Source organism: Colobus angolensis, unplaced genomic scaffold, assembly GCF_000951035.1.
Source record: "Colobus angolensis palliatus isolate OR3802 unplaced genomic scaffold, Cang.pa_1.0 Scaffold284, whole genome shotgun sequence".
NCBI classification, from domain to species: domain Eukaryota; kingdom Metazoa; phylum Chordata; class Mammalia; order Primates; family Cercopithecidae; genus Colobus; species Colobus angolensis.
The window spans coordinates 1,852,771-1,869,762 of NW_012116088.1; the positions used below are offsets into that span (position 1 = coordinate 1,852,771).

The following is a 16,992-nucleotide window of genomic DNA, read 5'->3' on the forward strand; positions in this document are numbered from 1 at the left end:
GGGATTATTCTCTCTCTCAACTTTGAGATTAAGAAAATATTACCATATTGTCATCATCTACTTGTTGACCCTATTTTACTCCTCTTTGGAATGAGATATCGCCAGATATTTTTCTACTAAATTGATAACTTTTATGTTTAAATCAATCATGTTTAAAATAGGACTTGCTGTGACACAAGAGTCTTTTGTTTAGTCTTAAGTGTTCTTTTATATGTTGAAATATGGAAATCCTCTCATTAAAAGAGTCATTAATATAATTTAAAGGCCTAAAATTAAGAACTATAATTTTTAAGAGCAAAAGACTGAAAATCTTTTCCTTTGTGTTACTGTTGAGAAATTAAAAATCAATTTTTTTTTCAGAATTTTTAGTACAGTGTTAAAAATGTTATACGGCCAGGTGCAGTGGCACGCAACTATAGTCCCAGCTAATAGGTGGGCTGAGGTGGGAGAATTGCTTCAGCCCAGTTGTTCAAGGCCAGACTGGGCAACAAGACCTCATCTCTTTAAAACAATAATTTTACATGCTTTCTTTAAGGATTTTATAACATTAATTTAGAAAATTTTATTCTGTTAGTATTCACTTACAGGAAGAATTATGTTATCAGACTTGTATCACTAAGAGAACTGGAAGAAATATACACATTTACACACATGCACACAGTAAGTTTCATTTACGTTGGAACTCATTACTCAGTCTCTTTTTCCTTTGAGTCATTTGTAATGGTAATAACTAGAATTATCAATAGTAATAGCCTTTAATTTTTGATAGTATGGAGTTAACCTATGCTCCATTGCCCTATTAAGAGTAATCAGTAAAAACTTGGTACTATTTCAGCTGATTCAAGCATCTGGGTCTCCAAGAGGTCTCCTACCAATGGTTGGGTGAGTGTTCTTGGATATTTAGTGACCTCTCCATTTCTGGATTTCTTCAACATCTTTTGAAAGATTGCAGAGTTTTTAAATTAAAGATTCCTCTTAGTGTTTTTGCTTTATTTTGGGCCTTTGTTAATTTCTTTATTTGTAATTCATCACTTTCCAAATTTAATTAAACATAAAAGATTTTCTGCTTGTTTACTTGGGCTTTTTAAATTTGCTTTCAATAAAATCATTTTAGAGATTTCCAAATGGTCTGACCAAGATGGGGCTGGAAGATAATAACAGTATCTTTTAAATGGTCTTAACTCCTTTTTTAGTTTGCCATTTGAGTTCTACTATTAACTCTACTTTGAAGTGAAAGGCAAGAAGTATTATTTTAAAGACAGGAAATACTTCTGAGTCTTTGGAGTAGCATTTTAACATGTTGTTAAAACATCTTTTTAGTGCAGATTTTTTTTCCCCTGAAAATATCCCAAATGCAGTCATTTTTAGGGATCCTGGATATGGATAGCATTAGTATTCCTGGTACTTTAAATCTTTTGCTTAGTTTGAGGAACATATGCATGTTGATCATCTTGCTAAAACATAAAGAACTCTTTTAATATCCTTATGGTAACTAATTTATTGTCTTTCCCAACTTATGCTTTTTGAGATGGTGCTAATGATAAATATAAGCTATTACTATTGAGAATATCACTACCTGGGATAATGATGATGATTGATATCATCAGTTGTGATTGAGCACTAACCCTGTTTTATGCTCTATCTCATTTAATGCCAAAACAATATTAAGAGGTAGGTACTGTTTAATAGGTAGGAACAATGAAGCTTAGAGAAGTTAAATACCATGATTTTTAAATGTGTGCTGAACATTTGAGTCATCCAGAAGAAGTTCAAAAAATGAACAGTGTTCTGTGTGAGGAGCACCTAGATTCTTTTAACTACTAAGTAGAAAACACTTCCCATTCTCCACTAGTTAGCAGACTAGGATTAGAATTACTTTATTTGAATTAAGCAGACTAGAGCGGAACTATGAGGAATATTCTATATTTCTCATAGGTTTCTATTTTCTGTTCATGTGGCTTCTGAACAATTTCAGTGATTAATTCCCTTGTAGTACTTAATAATAGATAGGTTGTAGGAATGCCACTGGCATTAAACCTTCTCAAGACTGGAAGAAGCATATTGCTTAAATACAGCTCAAGCAACTCATTGTATTTAGAAGCTAGTCAAAAATACTCTTTCAGGATTGAATAAGTCAAATGCAAAGAGAAGGATGTTCTAGGACAAAGGTGAACTGTTAACTAATTTTGTATATTCTTTACTTTAGAAATGTTTAAAAATTGAATTCCTTCTAGAGATTAACACTAAAATTAAGTAGAGTGCTAGAGTAGAATGGAAATCTCCATAATAACAGGGACTTTGTTTTGTTTATTGCAGAATCTCAGCAACTAGGACAGTACCTGCATCTTAGGTCCTGAGTTAATATTTCTTGGGTGAATAAATGAATACTAAGATAAACTCTACCTAGCTATCTTTCAGTTTCTCCAAATATTCAGTAGTATTAGTACTTCATTTGTTCTGTTTTGAAGAAGTAAATTATTTTGTACATACATGTAGTTACCTTTCTCTGCTTTGTACTTAAAGTATTACTGGGTATAGTTTGAGTATCAGTCAGTTTGTTTGGAATGTTGATAAACGTAGGTATATAGCTATAAAATGCCTTATCCACAGGTATACTCATGAAATGTAAACTAAGTTATTTTGACCTTTAGCTGCAGATTCTCTAATCACCTGAAATGTTTAAGTCACTGGCTTATGATTCAGGAAGATGTCTCATCTTTTATTTTTAAATTGAAGGCTGCTGGACTTGACTAAATTGGACAGATAATATGTACGTAGTAGCTGAAAGAATCATACTGCTATCTATATAACAAAGTCATCCTTCACCAAAATGTAATATGTTTTTCCTGCTTTAATACCCACACATGCTTAGTATCCACGTACCCACAATTCTGTGTTTTCTTCCTGAAGACCTTCTTGATGAATTTGATGCTGTTAGTTGGAAGGTCCTATGAATGAACTCTTTTCCCTTAAGTTAATTGATAGCCAGGTTTTATATTAAAAACTTTTTTTTCCCCGTACCTTTTGGAAACACAGGCCCTTTTTCTTCAAACTGTTGTTTTGTTTTGTATTCTAGCATGATGTAAATACTAGTATGGTTCACTAACCAGTTGGGTTATGACTGATGATAAAGTAATTGATTTCTTAAAAACAGGTAGTGTTAATCTTTTAGATTACTTTTCTCTAAATGCAGACATCCTTGATTGACTATGTAAATTTAACATGATTCATTCGGGCCTTAAGTATTTCTTATATAAGTGTTCCTTTGTGATGTCATTGTGGTCATACTTTGAATTTCTCTTATATAGGTTGCCCTTTTGGAACTCTCAGGGAATTTTAAGTGTCGTAAAATAACTGATATACCATTGCAAGCTGCATTCAGAGGTGTTCATGAAAAGATTTTTCTCCTTTTCTTACCAGGTATCTGTAAGATAGTAAACAAATTCTGAGAACACACTTAAAATTAGAACCGGATTGAAGACTTTTTACATTTCTGGTAAAAATCTCCCTTTTACTTGCAAGTCCATCCATAGAAGGAATTAAAGGAAATCTACCAGTTCATCCATCATCACTCAGATTCTCATTTCCCTTTGGCTTTTTAATTCCCTAATTTGACCCAGTCTCCTACCCCTTTACAATCACCCAAATTCTTTCTACTTTGTCTTCTGGAACTTTTGGTCTTCCATCAACAGAATCCCTCAGTCTCTTCTCTGAGTGTTCCTCTTTCTTTATTGCTCTAATTGAAACCTATGTGTTCATAAAGGATGCTTTTGTAGCCTTCTCACTTGCTGATTGTTTTTAATTCCTTACTTTGTGTAACATAAGGAGGCAACTGACAGGCAACCTCCAAAATCTTTATATCTGCCCTGCTTGCTCAAAACCATGACCTTCTTTGAAGCCATGGCATTAAAGTATTCCATCTACATTATCGTCTCTGCCAGGCTTTTTGCTTTCTTCCTCCCAAATACTATTCCCATCATAGCTCATGTTGACTTCAAATTCTATGTAGCTGATACATCTAACACCCTGGCCTCTCCATTACTTGATCTCTTCATTTCCAACATTCTTTTCCGTTATTCTACTCTAGCCACCTTTTCCCACATTCCTATACCTTTATCACCTCCCAAGTCTAATTTTACCTATCCCTTTCTCTGACTACCATCTTATCCCAATACTCTCATTCCACTATTTATTTTTTATTTATTGTATTGATACATAATATTTATACATATTTACAGGATACATGTGATATTTTGATACGTGCATGAAATGTGTAATAACAAATTAGGGTATTTAGAATATCCATCACCTCAAATAGTTATTTTTGTGTTGAGAACATTTCACATCTTTGCTTCTATTTTGAAAAATACAATCTATTGTTATTAACTGTAGTCACCCTACTGTACCATCAGACACTAAAACTTACTCCTTCTAGTTAACTGTGTAGATTTGTACCCAACCTCTTCATCCCTTCCCACCCTTGCCAGCCTGTGATAAATGTCATTTTACTCTCTACCTCTATGGAGGTCAGCATTTTCTTAAGCTCCCACATATGAATGAGAACATGTGATGTCTTTTTGTGCCTTTCTTATTTCATTTAGCATAATGGCTGTCCAGTTCCATCCATTTTGCTGCAAATGGCAGGATTTTGTTCTTTTTATGGCTGAATAGTGTTCCATTATGTAGATATACCACATTTTCTTTATCCATTCGTAGACATTTAGGTTAAATTCATAACTTGGCTATTGTGAATAGTACTGCAGTAAACATGGGGATGCAGGTATCTCTTTGATATACTGATTTCCTTTTATTTGGGTAGATACCCAGTAGTGGGGTTGCTGGATTGCATGGTAGTTCTATTTTTAGTTTTTCGAGAAACTTCCGTACTATTTTCTATAGTGGCTGTACAATGTACACTCCCAGAAACTGTAAAAGAGTTCCCTTTCCCCTTCATATAAGCCAGCATTTGTTATTTGTCTTTTTTATTATACCCAGTCTAACTGGGGTAAGATGATGTCTCATTGTGGTTTTGAATTGCATTTATTTCCCTGATGATTAGTGATGTTGAACATTTGTTTCATATGCCTGTTGTCCATTTGTGTGCTTTCTTTTAAGAAATGTCTATTTAGGTCCTTTACCCACTTTTTAATGGGATTATTTGTGCAGGTATCCAATTTATTTTTTCACCTCATTGCAGCCTTCAATCTGTAGAACACACCACTTTCACTCTTGAGTACCTCCTCATGATTTCACTTCTCTCTGTACTCAGTTCGGATGCTGTGCTTGATAACCATGATCATTTTTCATGTAAAATCTTAACTCCCTTTCCTCTCTTTGCCTTTGTCATGTTTGACACTCAGAATTTTATCTGTGTTTTACTTCACTTCTCATTTACTACACACTTATTTACTACACGCTTATTCTGGAATAGCTGAACTTGACAAGAGGAAAACATCCAATCATGCTGTTTTTCTAGGTCTCCTTCATCTAGTCGATTTCCTCTCTTACGGGTAGTTATTTTATCTCTCTCTCCTCAAACCTCCACCAACTAAAAATTCTCTTTCCTTTCTGTAGAACAGTCACCTTCTATTATACTGTATACTCTATTTGTTTTATTTTTTCTTTGTTATCTGTTGCCTTCTGCTAGAATATAAGCACCATGAGGAACTGAATTTTTGTTAACTAGTATATTTCAAGAACTAGCACACAGTAGGTGTTTATAATAATATTTGTTATTGTCCATACTTTTGCCATCTCCACTTTCCACCTTCCCTTCTTCTCTTTTCAATCCATCCTAGTTAGACTTTCTTTCCTACCACTCCGCTGAAATTGTTTTATCAATTTCAATGGTAATTCCATTTTGTCCTATTCAAAGGAATGCCAGTCATTTCTCATCTTAGCCTTTCAGCATCATTGCCTTTCTCACAAATTGGTTCTTTCACATGATCCTTGCTGGTTTTCTTCTTCTTGACCTTTAAATGTTGAAGAGCCCTGAGAATTAGTCCTCAGCTGTCTTCTCTTCTTGATATACTTTCACTCACTTGATGACCTCACTCAGTCCTATGGCTTTAATTATCATATGTGTGCTGATAATAACTACATAGTCAGTCTAATCCTGACCTTTCTTCCCGCTTTACCAACTCTTATATCTAACTGCCTAGTTGATATTCTTCACTACAGTGGCTAATAGGCATCACACAATGACCAGTCTAAAACGGAACACTTGTTTTAATCTATTCCCCTTCCCCAGTTTTTTCTATCTTTGTGAAAGGTATCACTCGTGACTCAGTTGGTCAAGCCAAAAGGCCAGGAGCCTTCTTTGATTTCTCAATATCTTTTACAGCCCACATGCAACCTATTATCAAGTCTCTACCTTCAAAATCTATTCTAAATTTCACCATGTCTCATCATTTCCATTGCTACCACCTTAATCTGAGGCCCATCTGGTCTGGTTATACTACTAAAGAGCCTTCTAACTAGTCCTTTTGTTTCTACTTCTCCCCCGTCTTACCTATTCAGCTTTCTATGTAGAAAGAAAAATGATGTTTCTAAAGCCTCAACCAGATCATTATTCCTCTGTCCAAAAGCATTTAGTGGCTTTACATGTCATTTAGAATAAAATCTCTCAAGGACTCTATGTGGTCTGATTCTGCCTCTTCCTTGACCACATCTTATTATTCATTCTTTTGAATACTTACTGGCTTTTTGCTTTTCCTCAAATGTGCTAACCTTATTTTCTTCTCAGGATCTTTACACTTGCTGTTACGTCTGTCTGGAATCCTGTTTCTACCAGTGCACTTGGCTAATTTCTTCATATCATCAAATATTGCCTCTCTCCTGACAGTGCACTGCCCGCACCATCCTATTGATAATTCATCTCAGTCACTCTTTCACGTTATGTTATGTTATGTTATGTTATGTTATGTTATGTTATGTTATGTTATTTTTGAGACAGAGTCTCGCTCTGTCACCCAGGCTGGAGTGCAGTGGTGTGATCTCGGCTCACTGCAAGCTCTGCCTCCCAGGTTCACGCCATTCTCCTGCCTCAGCCTCAGGTGCCCACCACCATGCCCACCTAATTTTTTGTATTTTTTGTAGAGATCACGTTTCACCGTGTTAGCCAGGGTGGTCTCAATCTCCTGACCTCGTGATCTGCCAGCCTCAGCCTCCCAAAGTGCTAGGATTATGGGCATGAGCCACCGTGCCCAGCCCTCATGTTATTTTTTTAAAGTCTCCTTGACTCCTCTTAAAATCTTTTTATCTGCCACTTCTGGAATATAAGAACAAATTAGGCAGGGATTTTGTGTTTTGTTATATCCCTAGCACCTAGAATAGTACCTGACACCATTAACACTCAATAAGTTAATTGAGTGCATTTAAACATTTTAGAAAAGAAATGTTTTCAGAATCAAAATCAACGCTTTAAAATCATGATGGCCTTTCAATGGTTTTTTAAAAATGTAACTCACAGCTGCAGTATGCTAAACCTTTAGATAAACATCATGAGTGAGTCCTGGCAGATGACAAGTAAGTGCTTATATTCTAAGATGTTCTAGGGATCCATCAGAAATACTGAAAATATAAGTGATTCTATATTCCTTTCAGAAATGTTTAGTCACTATTCTTTTAGTGGTTTTGTACATCCCTAATATCCTTTGGGGTAAATGTTTAAATTTGAGGGGAACAGATGCAGGCAGAGTTGTGGAGAAAAGGGAAGAATTATACACTGCTGGTGGGAGTGTAAATTAGCTTAGGCATTGTGGGAAGCAGTGTGGCAATTCCTCAAAGAGCTAAAAACGGAACTACCATTCAACCAAACAATCCCATTGCTGGGTGTATGCCCAAAGGATTATAAACTGTTCTACCATAAAGACCCATGCATACATATGTTCATTGCAGCACTGTTTGCAGTAGCAAAGGCTTGGAATCAACCTAAATGCCCATCAGTGGTAGACTGGATAAAGAAAATGTGATGCATATATACCATAGGATACTATACAGCCATGAAAAAGAATGAGATCATGTCCTCTGCAGCAACATGGATGGAGCCAGAGGCCATTATCTCTAGTAAACTAATGCAGGAACAGAAAAAAAGAAAAGTATCACAAGTTCTCACTTATAAGTGGGATCTAAAATAATGAGAAGTAATGGCACAAGAGGAGAACCGTAGACACTGGGGCCTACTTGAGGGAGGAGGATGGGAGGCAAGTGATAGGAGGGAGAGGATCAGGAAAAATAACTATTGGGTATTATGCTTAGTACATGAGTGTTGAAATGGTCTGTGTGCCAAACCCCCATGACATGAGTTTGCCTGTAGTAACAGACTTGCACATGTATCCTGAACGTAAAATAAAAGTTTTTAAAAATAGTTTTTGAGGGGAAATAAATGGTTTTTTAATTTATCTTTATATAATTTGTTAGGAGTTTTTCTAAATAATTTGTGTATTCTAATTCATTACAGTAAGTGAGAATGCAGACCTGATCATCAAAAGAGATGTAATTCTATTGGGGGCCCTATTTTTTGAATTACCATCTGTCTTTAGGTAATACTTCTTCCCTGTGCTGTCTCTAATATGGTAGTCAGTAAAATTAGCCTGTATTTAATATAGAGCAATCTGTATGTGCTGTTCAAAATTCTTTATATTTAAGTACTTAATGGGAAGAAGCACTTTTATGTGGAAGTAACAGAAGAACTAATATGTGCTATATGACTGGTTGGTATTACAGTGTCTTCAGTAAGCCTTTTTAATGATATTTCTCCCAGTTTTCTTGAGTATCTCATGAATTCACCAACTGTATCATCACCTGTTTGTTCTTGTATAGAATGCTACTAATTTAGTTCTTTCTTTTCCCCAGTTATGACTTTTTCCCCAAGCACAACTAGCATGTTGGGCTTTATAAAACATATTTCTGGTCCATGATTAGTTTATTAATTTAAGAAAGATTTTCTAAGCTCCTACTACATGCCAGGTACTGCTCTAGTGAACCAAAGAAAAAATATCCCTGTCTTCATGGACCTTTATGTTCTAGTGAAGACAGGCCGATAATAAACAAGTAAATTATACCTGTGATTGAATGTGTTTATACACACACCCAAACCTCTCACATGGTAGTTGTATATGAATATAGATAAGTGCCATGAAGACAAAATGGAAAGAGGGACATAAAGCATGGAGATGGTGATTACATTTTTATAAATGATAATCAGATGACATTTGAGCAGAGATGTAAAAAACGTTGAGGTAGCAAGCCATAGAGATCTTAGGAGAAATATATTTCAGGAATTAAAATAATAGCAATTTTGAGAAATTATGGATTTGGCATGTGGTAGGTGATTGCCATTCCCATTCTTCAGTTTTATATAATGTTCATTTTTCTCTAAAGAACAATCTAAAATTGTAGCATTGTAAAGCAGGAAGGGGGAGTTAGAGATTGTCTGTGTTTCTTTACATACAAAGAAATAGTAACTTCACCAATGAACATGTACTATAGTGTAAACAAATAATGAAATGTTAGATAATTAATGATAGTCAATAGCACTTAGCAAAATAAATAAGGCAATTTTTAAAATGTCCGATTAATGGATTGTAGAGTTGGTTGAGTGAAATATGGTGGTTAAAAAAAGAAATAGGAGCTTTAGCTCCCATTGCTGTTTGGTTGTGAGTTAAGCCAGAATGAACTGGTGAAGTAGTGAAATAGATGCCCAAGGTTCATCCTTGTCTGAATCCATGGAAGTAGCTCTGAACCATCAACTGAAGCAGTAGACAAAGCAACTGGATGAAAAAACTCCTCAGAATGAATACACTGTTTAAAGTTACTTCACTTGTACTTTTTCAGCTCCTGGTCACCCAATACTTTATTCGTAGTTTAATTTTTTAATGTGATGAGTCTTCTCCAGTCATGATCAAACTCACTTGTAACAACAAACATTTTATTTGCGTGATCTAAATTTTTTTTTCTTTAAAGATTCGGTGTCAAGTATATCTGACTCCTTTTTCTTTGCTTGACTAGTGATGAGCATCAAGTGGAAAGATTTTTTCAGTTATAAACTTCAACATTTCTACTGTCCATTTCATTAAATTCAGCCTCCTTTAGCAAGATGTAAGACTTTTTGCTTTACGGTCAACATTTCCGTTAACTCCTGGAAGTTAGCAAAATGTGTTCTAGCTTCTTCCATACTCCATTCATTGTTTGCGGTGATACTTTCCGCCAAGCCTGATTGGCTAATAGTATCATCTTATCAAAACTCTTTCATAAATCCTACATTAAAGAAGTGTTAAATGTATTAGCACCCCACATCAGATATTCATCATCAACATACTTGAAGTGTGTGATACGTCCTTTGTCTGTAGGCTGCATTAATGACATTCAATTGGAAGGCAAAAGAGTCCATTTATAATATTCCCTTCAGAAATAATGTTAACCAGAAAGAGATGTACATAAGCCTGTTCTATTATCAGAAGTGCCTTGTTTAAGATTTTCTTTCTCCATATGTTCCTTGATGAATAATAAAGAATGATTCTGTACAACCTCATGAATACCTTTATACCCAAGCTTTATGATTTGAACACCATAAAATAAGCATTCCTTCCTTTAATGAATTCCATTAATGAATTCCTTTAATGAATTCCTTTGATGAATTGCATTCATTCCTTCCTTTAATTCCTTCCATATGTTCCTTGATGAATAATAAAGAATGATTCTGTACAACATCATGAATACCTTTATACCCAAGCTTTATGATTTGAACACCATAAAATAAGCATTCCTTCCTTTAACATTACCTTAAGGGTTCTTGAGTTTTTCAAGTGGTATGCCAAAAAAGATTTTAGCTTAATATCATCTTTACACTTTCCACTTAAAAAGTAATGTTGAGCTGTCTTTGACATCTTGATGTTCTAATGCTGTTCTTATCTAAAAAAAAATTGAGGTGGAATTTTTCACCCATAAAAGCTCTAGTTCATCAGGATTGAAAATGTGCATAGTGGTTTAAACACATTTGTCAATACTGTAGTTTTTCAAATTCAACAAGGAGTCTTGCTACAGCCTCACTGTCAGCAGAAACTACTCACTGAACTGTGATCCTCAAATTATGTAGTTTGTACAGTTCTTAAGTTTCTCAGACCCTTCTGTACGTCCTTTAAAACTCAACTCTTTGACTGAATTATTGCCTTCTTCAGCTGAGGTACACTATAAATACAATGTGATTGTTATAACAGAGAATTTAAGAAATAGATTTTGTGGAATTAAAAGAAGTATAAATTCTACTTGAAGTAAGAGTTAGTAGAAGAAAGTGTATTGTTTCCAGTACAGGCTTTACAATAGCAATAACAGTTGAGCAGAATTCCCTCAGTAGAAGAAAGCAAAGGAAAATGGATAGCTCTTGTATCAGGGTGCTTGATTTAAAGTTACTAACTTTGGCCATGTTAAGGAAAAGGGGGTTATGGGAGACTATTCAGGGCTCTCACAATATCTAGAGGCTAGAGGGCCAAGGTTGGCAAATAAGAAAGAATTCGAGTATACAGAGGAACCACAGCCCAGGACACATTATAATAAACAAGTCTGCATGACCTCAGGTTTATGCTTCCATAATGTGTTCGTTTTTCCAAGTCCTGAGAGGATTCATTTAATTGGCCCATTCTAAAACATCTGTCTGTCCACCCTTAGCACCACTGAGAAGGAGAGGAGGGATCTGGCCTCTTCCACATCAATTGTACATGTAGTCAAAAGATGAGAATAGCACTCTGGAAAATGAATATGCCCAAACAGACCAGGTGTGTAAAAAGCATAAGATTCTAGAGTTGTCAGGTGAAGTGTGTATGCTTTTTACAATGATGCTCTCTACCTGCTAGCTAAATCCTAGAAAAGGGGGAATTAGGGTACTAAAACTAGGAAACTTGATTGCTGGGCTGTACATACACACAAAGCCAGATGTCCATTAAACCCCTTAATTTGCCAAAAACAAGGACATATTCTCAGCCCTTAGGCTGCTTAGACCCTACAGTATTTGACTTTGTTGATCACTCCTCTCTTTCTTGGAAACTCTCTTTCCTTTGGCTCTCACTGTACCATTTTCTTTTAGTTGTCTTTACTCCTCTGAAAATTGTTTCCCATTTTCTCCCTTTTTTTTTTCCTTTGATAATAAGGAGGAAGGTATAAGTCAGGTAAGGTAGATTTTCTTATTCTTTGTTTCATCCCTTAAATGTTATTCTCTTAAGGCTCAATTCTCATCCTCCTTTTAATTTTATGCATTCTCCCTGGACAACCTTAAGCTGCAGGCTCTCACATCCTAGTGATAGACAATCCGCATTGCTGGTCATGATTTTTCAAGTTCATATTCCTGGCTGCTTCTAGGTTATCTACTTCCAGATGCAACCCACAAGAATTTCAAAGGAGGTACTATGTATAACACTGGAAAATTTTAGTTATTCCTTTTGACTTCTACTCCTGTCTCCTCTGTTAAAATATGAAATCTTTGAGGACAGACACTGTCTTTTATTTCATCATTTTTTTCTAGCACTTAGCACATGTATTTATGCTCAATACATGCGTAATGAATGTTTCCTATTCTGTTCTCCAGAAAATGAGAAGTTTAAAACCCTATTCTGTGGCCCAGGTTCCTTATATAAATAACCCATATCCCCAGTTACCTTGATTAGAAGCTTCACACTAAATACTTGTTGAGTAACTGAATCTACCAGGTCCCCTCAATCCCATTGATTCTACTTAAAATACTATTTTTTTATTGACCATGCAGGTGTTCATATTTTCTTGACTATACCATAACCCTCCACATGTTTATCACTTTCTTTTAAAACAAAGCCATTATTCTCTTATCTGCTGCTGCTTAGTATCAACACTAAAATCCAATTATATTTATGTGTACTTCAGTGTTTTTCTGCTTCTTATTTCCTCTTTGCTTGATAAACTGTAAATCATCTTTCACGGAATAAATGTTTCATATTCCCTGATTCCTTTCCTGTTTTCCTTTTCACTACCTCCAGGCAAAAATAAAAATTTCCCTCTTAGATTTCCTGTAACACATTGTACATGCAAAATGGAACATAAATTAGATGTGCTTTGCCAAAAAGAGAGAGGATAATAAGAAACTAAAACCTATGTGGGTATCTGTTATGCTTGGTGAGAATACACCCTATACAGATGGTGATGCTGGAGTTAATGGATTTACTGGTCTTTTAAAAAAATGTCCTTATTGTAAATTGACAATTTATAATTGCATAAATTTATGAGGTACAAAGTGATTTATGAACACAACTTGGAATAATTAAATCAAGCTAGTTCATCCATCCATCACTTCAAATACCTAACATTTTTTGTGGTGACAACATTTGAAATTTACTCTCTTAGCGATTTTGAAAGGTATAGTGCTCTATTTTTAACTCTATTCATCACATTGTGCAATCATTATAAAAAAAACCATATTCCTTTTGAGATTGTGTACTCTTTGACCCTGTCTCCCTATTTCCCATACCCCCAGCTTTGGATTCTACTCTCTACTCCTTGTATTCTACTCTTCTGCTCTCTGCTTCTTGAATTTTATTCTTCTGGATTTCACATATAAGTGAAGACATGTAATATTTATCTTTCTGTGCCTGGCTTACTGCACTTTATATAATGTTCTCCAATTCCATCCATGTTGTTGCAAATGACAGAATGTCCTTCTTTAAGGCTGAATAGTATCCCATTTGTGTGTGTGTTGAGTGTGTGTGTACGTATACACATATGTACACACACCACATTTTCTTTATTCATATTCATCTGCTGCTGGACACTTAGCTTGATTCCATGATTCAGCTGTTGTGAATAATGCTGCAATGAACATGGGCGTGTAGACATTTCATCAACAAACTGATTTCAAATCTTTTGGGTGAATACCCAGAAGTGAGATTGTTGGATCATATAGTAATTCAATTTTCGGTTTTTCTGAGGAACTTCCATCCAGTTTTCCATAATGGCTATACTAATTCACATTTCCACCAACAGCACACATGGGTTCCCTTTTCTCTGCAATTTTTTCCTCTTTTAATAGCTCTTAGTTTCTATATGCCCCACTTACGCTAAGTATCTCTGCAAATAGAGTGTAATTCCCATGTTTAAAAGATGTATGTTTCCTAATACACAATGATGTATGAGATTGTAGACCTGAAAAGATGTAGACTGCGCTTATGGGCTATTTAAGGGATTTTTAAGGATAATTTTGACTCTACCAGGATGAATTTTACCTTTCTTTGTCAATTTTAGATATTATTTTGTCATTATCTTCTTAAGAGTATTGATCTTAGTAAATTTTAAACTCCTTAAAGGCAAGGAATACCTTAATAAGATTTATATTTTCAGTTCCTTGTATAATACATTTATGTTTTGAATGAATTTAAGTCTGTGACATAAAACAAAAACATAACATACTCTTCAACATGGGATGTATACTTGCTTCTCAATTTACTAAATTACACATTTTAGGTATAAGTGGTGGGAAAATGAAGTCTTTTTTAAAAAATTGCACGTTTATACACATTACATGCATGTGTATGGTTTTTAAAATAACATGGCTAAAGCAGTCTAACACATTTTAGGATACCATATACAGTAATACAGTTCGGAAAAATTGCTGAAAGGCCAAGGAAATAAAGGAGGAGCCTACTCAAAAGATAGTGTGAAAGCAGTTTACTGTTCAGCATTCGCCTTCTTGGTTGCCATATGGTTAGATGTCTTAACGTTTTGCTCTATAAAATAATAGTTTCTGAGGTGGGTTTTCATGGTTTTGTTTTGTTATGAGAACTGATGTTTACATATGCAATTTTCCTGCCACAAATTTTGTGTTAGAGGATGCTGTGGAAACAAGAGTTTGGTTTTTTTAAACTCCTCAGAAAATCTGTATGTCTTCGAGGTCTGCTTTTCTCTGATTTTTCTGTTTCTTACTTTTTAAATTCTGTCTCATTAAGTTTTTAAGTTCTTCATGGTATTTAAATGTGTTTAAAACAGTGGTTATCTCTGTTATAAAAACAGCAGGCTGTTAGGTAACTTTTAGAGTGAAACTACTGTAACAATTATTTTGCCTAGTTTTTTTTAAAAAATAAGATATACGTTGTCAAAGCATAAGTACAGAAAATTTTCACAGCTATTATATATAATGCATCTAAAACCCCGATCCAGGTTTCTTAAAACTTTATTTCCTCTTCATATCTTAACCATAAGACTAATTTGATTGTAGTCTGCCTACAAACTTAAGATAGCCCAACATACTAAATTTGGTGGTATTAGAATCTCAAGTTCATGGCCTTTTAAGGAAAAAGTAAAATTTGTAATGCTTGTAGAAATTAACCAAGGACTGAAATATTCTAAGTCTCCTGAACTTGGAAAGGGAGAAAAGGAGGGGTGTATTGCTGGGTCAACTATTTTTTTTGCTAGATAATTTTCTTTGTATATCGTATATTCTAGTTGTATTGATGATAAATTCTAGTGTTAAAAAAAAAACCCAAGTTATAAGCCAGTGACTGAATCAATCCAACATCTCAACTGTTTTATAAAAGGTTGAAGTTCTGTCATGTCATAAGTGATTCTGATATTTTTTGTTTCTATTCTCACATAAAGATTATCGTCTTTTAAATGCAATTTTTATAATAATAGTACTCTGTAAAACATGCTTTAATAATACATGAGTTTTCCTGTGTACCTCATTTAATAATGTGATGTAGTTAACTGCTGTCAAGAGTTACCCTTATATCTAAGGTACTTTGGAACCTCAGTGTCTTATTCTTTCTCCGTGTTTCTCATTTACTAAGATATAAGGAGTCTATAATTCTTGCAGAGGGTATGATTAAATACCATACCTGGGAATTGTGATAAATTAGTTTTGTATATTATTTCACCATTTTTATTTTATGTATGATTATGAACTGTCTGCTGCACCTTACTGTCTGCTATTGGCTAGTTGTATATTATATCCACAGCCTGCTCATACTGTTTTTGTAAAGTTTATCTATAGACTTTCCAGCCTATAGAACTGTGAGAAACAAATTTCTGTTGTTTATAAGCTATCCAGTCTTAAGTATTTTATTATTGCAGCCCAAATGGACTAAGAAAAGTGCTCTGTAAAATAGTATGTGCGTATAGTCAGGGGTTGTTATATAAGATGCCCGCTGAAGTGCAGGACTTCTATTTATATACATCCTTCATAAAATAAGGATTCTCCAATAAAAGGAACCAAAGCCCCTTGGAGAAGTGGTTGTTTTCATGGCTGGGGCTAGGAAAATACAAGATGAGCTTGGAGCATTTTATGTTACCAGAAAGTAAGGAAGTGCTCAAAAACAAGTATGAGAACACAGGAGCCATCCTGAAAGAGCTCCTGATGGCCAGAGATGCAACAATTTGAGCAACAAAGTAAACAATAGTTTTAACAATAATTTGGATTATTACCCATAGAATAAAATAAATATCCATGTTTTAATACTGATATAAGTGAATAAATAAATGAGGAGGAAGGGGCAGTTCTTTCTTACAGAAATAAATATTCCAATTAAAAAATGTAGAATGGGATAGTGAATAGGTACAAAGAAAAGGTGGAAGATTGAATGAGTAAGGCCTAGTATTTGATAGCACAACAGGGGGACTATAATCAATAATAATTTAATTGTACATTTTAAAATAACTAAAATCAATGAGCCTACCTAAAAAGACTCTATATCTGCTAAAGGGTGTAATAGAGAAAATTGTAGTCACAAGGGAATCAGACTTGTGCTTTAACAAGTCTAGAACATTCACAAATACAGTGGTCAGGTCCTGGCTTTAATTAGGCAAAAAACTCTGGACAGTGGCGTGAATAAGGATGGGTCAACTAGATTTAAGACTGAAAGAAGATACCATGCCCATATCCTCTTTTGAGGAAAACCATCTAGGGTGGGTAGCTTCATTAAGCTATGGTAGGACATGACTTTCACTAAAACCTTAAGTAAGGTGTGAGTAACAAATGAA

The 16,992-nt window shown here is 34.7% G+C and overlaps 1 protein-coding gene across 2 annotated transcripts in view; it reads left to right on the forward strand.

Annotated features, from left to right (window-relative positions):
- Window positions 1-16,992, forward strand: part of LCORL (ligand dependent nuclear receptor corepressor-like) — a 177,897-nt gene that overhangs the window by 58,877 nt on the left and 102,028 nt on the right. The gene's annotated exons all lie outside the window — the stretch shown is intronic.